Here is a 5,922-nt window from a genome sequence, read left to right as displayed (position 1 = left end):
GCAGGCTGCTAATGAAGATGACAATTATACAGCACTTCACACAAAAAGCAAACCAGAACAGGTGCAAAGGCTGGAGCTTTGCCATACTTGCTCTCTGTTCTTTGGCACAGGGCATCATTGCTTCACTTAAAAGGCACTGAAACATCCCAACAGTTTAAGGAGTCAGTCTGAAAGGAAAAGAAGTGACATTTAAGATTAATCATTAGCTGTTGACCACCTAAGATACTAAATCAAAAAGGCAACATCTGGCCAAACTAAGTTTTATCTGTATTTCTTCAGACGAACACAAGCAGTTTTAGGAATGATGCTGTACCAGCAGGGCAGTAAAAAGACAGACTGTGTTTGTTTTGCCCCTTGAATTAGGGCTCCGATGTACAAGTACAGGGCAAAGAAATGTTGCCCAAAGGATTTACATCCTGCCAAGACAAGCATGGGAAAAGCAAAGAGAGATTTTCCATCTTTCACAGATGTTGGTCAGAGGCGCAAGAGAGAAAAATCACCTTTTGGAGCTTGTGCAGAAAGCTTGTAACAAAGCCATGACCCCTGATCTGCCAATGTCAGCCACGTCTCTGCCCAACAGACCATCATCTCTCTCAGTCTGAGGTTTCATCCCACCTGCGTGGAGGGAAGACACACCAGAACAGTACAATGCCATGAGGTTAATTCAAGAACATTGAGCTAAATTTTGACTCGCTGGACTCACCAGCAACACTTTGGGAAAGAATGCAGCAAGGATGTCAATGGTAAAGGACATTCACTGAAAGAAACAGGCTTTTGAAGAGGGGGTTGCAATGTACTTTTGCTGCAAAAGATCATGCTGTGGGCAGGAAGAGGGAGCCTATTACCAGCATTATGGCTTATTCCCCCAAAAAATGCCAAGGAAAAGAAATATTCCAGCAGGTAGGTGATAATGTAGGGAACAAGGGATGAAATAACAGCAGAGATTTGAACTGTTTAAGGACTGGTGGAAAAGAAAAAAAGAATAAAATTAGGAAAAGACTCAGCACTTAGCTTCCCTTAGGATATGAAGTCATTAATTACCGATAGAAAGGATCTGACCATCCCTTAGACCATTCAGACATACAACTGCACTCTATGCAATGATACGTCTAATTTGCACACAATTATCCTGTTTTTCCACACACAGATTGAGTAATTGCTTGTACAAACCGCACGATAGATTTGCGTATTCCAACTACCTGATTCGCATGCACGGCAACTGTGCGTACAACCTCGCTGTTCATCCTTCCTTTGCACACACACGCCTGCCCAAGTCTGCTCAAATCAAACCCACAGATTACATCTGTGTGGCAAGTATCAGTAATGCACTCATGTGCTGAAACTGGCACAGAGTGCCCTCAGGAACGTTTCCCAGTTGCTTTAGGATTAGTTTATAGCAACAAAACCTGTGATGCAACCAGCTTAGGTGAATTAAGCAGGGACAGCCAAAGCAATAACTTTCTCTCCATACCTGCTCCGCTCACTGTTTTGGAGATCACTGCCTCCATGGGAGACCAAAGAGATTGTTTAATCCATCGCTGCTTTGCACAGCCCAGAGTCCTACTGGAAACTGGGATCCCAGCTTAAGTGAGCAAGTAGTGGTGAGGCAAGCAGCACCGTTGAAGGACAGGCGGAGGCACGCCATCCTTCTGCCACTGCTCCTCAAGAAACAGGCCAGTTTGGTTATGGGATTAGTAATTATGGAAACTAAACCCCATATCTTTCTACAGCAGGTTTTGTTTATTCTGTAAAACATATTTACGACTTGTTTTGGGGTAGCATACACAAGCTGTAAGTCAGGACAGCGTTGCACTTAGTGCTATATAAACATGGAAGAAAGAGATGGAATTTCCTACAAAGAGTTTATGAATTAAATAAATTACATCTATAACTCCTGGAAGCAGCATCACCATGCCAAAGTTCTCTGGACCATGAAGCAAGTTTTCCAGAAGATAGTGGAAAATAAGAAGTATTTTACAGCCACTTTACAAGAAGCTCTTAAGAGCATCTTTAAAAATAACTACTAAGACAAGCGGGTTTCGTTCATGGTCATTCATTCATAGCCAGAAACTTTAGCAAATTTGTTCTTTAGCTTAATGGACATGCAAAAATAATGGACCTGCCCCAGCGTTCAACAGAGAAGAAAGAGAGGCCAGACATCACTCTAGTGAGACCTGATGCTTTTGCCCAGCATGATGAAGTCTCATATTTCAGTAGGTAGACTGCAGATGCTAAAGCTGGCTTTGGCCATGGCTGCAAGTGTTAAATGAGACCATTCCCCGGGATTGCTGGAAGTCTAAAATTACTCCTATAGAATAACATCGAGTGTAAACACAGACAGAGAGAACAGAGCTAATTGACAAACACGTCCATTAGCAAAATGAATCCTGATACCTGACGTGATCTAGAATGCAGCACATCTTATGTTTGGTGGAAATATCTCCTTACCAGGACAGCCCGACAGCGCCCTGTCCCGTCATGCTGAGCCACGGACAGGAACCTGGAGTCAGGAAGGGCTCAAACCACATACAGCGAGCGTGGGTCTGTGGGAACCTTGGGTGGCGTGAGGGGATGGGAGGTTCTTGTTCCTGAAAAGCTCCCTTTGATAAGATCTGCTTCAGTCAAGGCAGGGCTAGTAGGCCCCAGATCAGTGGGAATTAATCAGACTCCACACACTACACCTCATCTGCTTCAGATTTAGCTTGATGGGTCAAAATAACAATAGGTAGGACCCAATATACCTGGAATCCGCTACCAAGCCCACGACTTTGTCAAAACAAACCAAAAGTAAATGCCAGTCATGCCATTTGGCATCTCCTCCAAAGGCAAAACTCGAGGTTGAAGTACTTAAGAGCTCTCATGGTATGAGAGGGTCTTCAGCACTCCTGGGAAACTGGATCCACACCACCTCCTCATAGTGCCTCCCCAAACTGACACAATCCATCTTAATACCTTGCAAAAACTATCAGGTACTTAACACTGAAAACCAAAACCAAAACTGCTGTTGTGTGAGCCTGCCTTCCTCATAGTAACAGATAACACATTTAAAAGACATGGCTTTTCTCAGCTAAACACTGCAAAACCTGCTGAGATCAATCAGACTCTTACCTGGTGAAGATTAGAAGCTAAGAATAACCGTGTGTTGACTAACCTAAGTTTAATCCAGCTCACTGGCAACAAGCGTGAGGTACAGCCGTAAAGTGAGGGGGCATTTCCTACCAGAACATTGGTATGTATTTATTTTTCATCTGTGTTCTATCCTAACAAAAGCTATTCTTTCTGAGAACAAACCCATTCCTAAGTGACACCAGCCAAGATAATAAGACACAGATGCTCATGCAACTCTTCGTCCAAGGGCTGAGGGGAAAGCACTAAGGTGAGCTTTGCAGGACTTCCCAAAGCTTTGTGCTTAGAAAGGCGAGAGCTCTGCTGGCTGGGGACACCACAAAAGCTCCTTCTCCTGCAAAAGCAGACACAGCCTGGGAGCAGCTCTGCAATGGCTCCCTGTGGAAGGGAAGAGAGCAGGGGAGCAGTCAGAGATGAAAAGCTCAAGTGTCATGGTCCCCACACTCTGCGTGGTGACTCCTTGGTGGGACCAGCTGCGCTGGGCTGACAGCTTTGGGTCCTTTGTACCCATCTGGTGCGGGCACTGGAAAAGACCCCATCGCTGTGACAGCCTTGGTGGTCAGTTGGCTCTGCTGAGGGTTAAAAAGACCTTTCAGTCTTGGGGACACTACATACACTTGATGGGTTGCACCTCGGGGACCCCTCCTGCAAAGGATAACAAATGAAGGCTCTCTTGGAGGGAGGATCAGTAAATCCCATCGCTGAGGCTGCTTCAGAGAAAGCCCTCTGCCACCAGCTCCGCTGCTTTCAAGCAGGGACACCAGTTCTGCTGCCAATCGCAACTTTCCTCTTGCCAGCAGAGATAATACTGTGTTGGTCTAGAAAACCTCCTAACTGCTGTCTTCGGCCTGTGTCCAACACCAGTCAACTTCAGATGTGACGGCTCCGATACACTGGCAGGCAGACTGGTGGATTCACTTACACAAAATACAGCTTCAAAATTATGATGTCTGCTCCAGCTTGCTTTACTTTTCTAGACCAGGTTTGCTCTTGCCTGTATCTGGGAGATTTTCTTATTTACTATTTCTTCCGCATTGTCATATTTAAGCGTAGATTGATAATAATAGTTACTGCACCAGGCAGTCATGAGGATTACTTAATTAATGTTTGTGAAGCACTTTAAGATCTTCAGATGAAAGGAGCTAAGAAATGCAATGTATAATTATTATGTATTATTAATAAACTTCTGGCACATTGACAGGAGAGGAGACTTTTTTTTCCCCCCTTTTCTTTTCTAAAAAGATTTAACTTTTATGCTGTGAAGGACAGATTTACCAAAAATTCACGAATAAATAAATAAGGAGTGAAAGCTCCCTATTCCATCACAGAGGCTGGGTTCTTCTGATAGCAGACAGCAAACATTGCTTCAGAAAGTGAGTTACACTCTTTTTCTATCCAGACACTTGATGAACGTATAGTTTTTGAGAATGGCCAGATATGGAGAAGTGCAAGGATGTTACAGTAATTACTAATAGCGGGAGTGGTCAAATGCACCAATTACAAGAAGAAGTAAAGAGAATTTGCTTAATATGTGATCACTATGGTTAATAAAAGCATGCGACGCAATAGGAATTAAGTGTGCAGAGGGATAGATGAACATTTTGAAACAAACAGAAAAATGACAGCCGTGTGAATGAAGTTTTTCAGAGCTGAGAATGTGCCGGATAAAAATGAGATTCCCAGAAACCTGAAAAAACCCAATCTGACATGGATTCCTAGCCAGTTTCATGGAAACGTTAAACTCTCTTATGTATTACAGCTGCCTCTTGAATGCTCACAGCTGGGATCCAGCTGCACCAGAGAAAAAAGTGGTCCAGAGACTAGGGGTGGATTACGACTCCGTTCCTTGCTCCGACACAGACCCTGACAAGCCAGTTAGTCCCTCTGTACCCTCTTCAAGTACACCGGGATAATCGCACTGCACTCCTTCGCAAGACAACTGGGAGGACAAACACATTACGACGCACACAGATGCCAGGGTAGAGAAAGCTAGGGACGGACAAATGCCGAATCGCTGCAGGGAAGGGTAAGAAAAGACTGGACATAGTCACATAAAAGGCTCCTCAGGGAACCAAGGACCTGCTCTTGGTGCTTTGTGCCCCAATGTGTTTCTATTCCCAGTTCATGCTACCATCAGGTACCATTGAAACCAGCCAAGCAACGCTTACCTGGCACGTGGAAGAGATTTCTGGTGTCATGGAAAGCGTGCTTACTAGAGTTCCTGTCCCCTACAAAAGATTTTAAGTAGTGAGACTGAGACAGAGCTCTTTGCTCACATCTTCAATTTATTCTTTTAGCAAAATGAGAATTTTTTAAGAGATACCCAGAAGGAATCTTAAGTCTAAAATAAAATTTGGCAAGTATAATCACGTTTTAGAAATCTTTTGTCCATCAGTACCAATCAGAGAGCATTTCTGGTGTTTATGCTGTTTATGTACCGCAAATGAGATTTACAGCTCCATTTTGTTCAAAAATGAAGAAGAGCAAATGGACTTAAATAAAATAAAACAAAACTAATCTGTGCTTTTGGCTAAAGACTCTGCATGAATTCTAGTCCAAACAGCTTTGAATAAGTTGAACTCATGATTATGTACCGCAGAAAAAATGAACTTTAAAATAAATTATTCCTTCCATTTGTTTTGACTGTTCACGCCACTTTTATTAGTGACAAAGTTTTTTATCAGATTAGATGGATGCCTGATGGGTGTTGTTTTTCCACATGAGGCTTGTCAATAGGACATTCAGGTACCAACAAGTGCTTTGGTTTTTGCCTTGCTAATGATTTCTCTTGTCCAA

The sequence above is a fragment of the Fulmarus glacialis genome, unplaced genomic scaffold (assembly GCF_000690835.1).
Source record: "Fulmarus glacialis isolate BGI_N327 unplaced genomic scaffold, ASM69083v1 scaffold14827, whole genome shotgun sequence".
Classification (NCBI taxonomy): domain Eukaryota; kingdom Metazoa; phylum Chordata; class Aves; order Procellariiformes; family Procellariidae; genus Fulmarus; species Fulmarus glacialis.
This window is presented reverse-complemented; position numbering follows the sequence as displayed.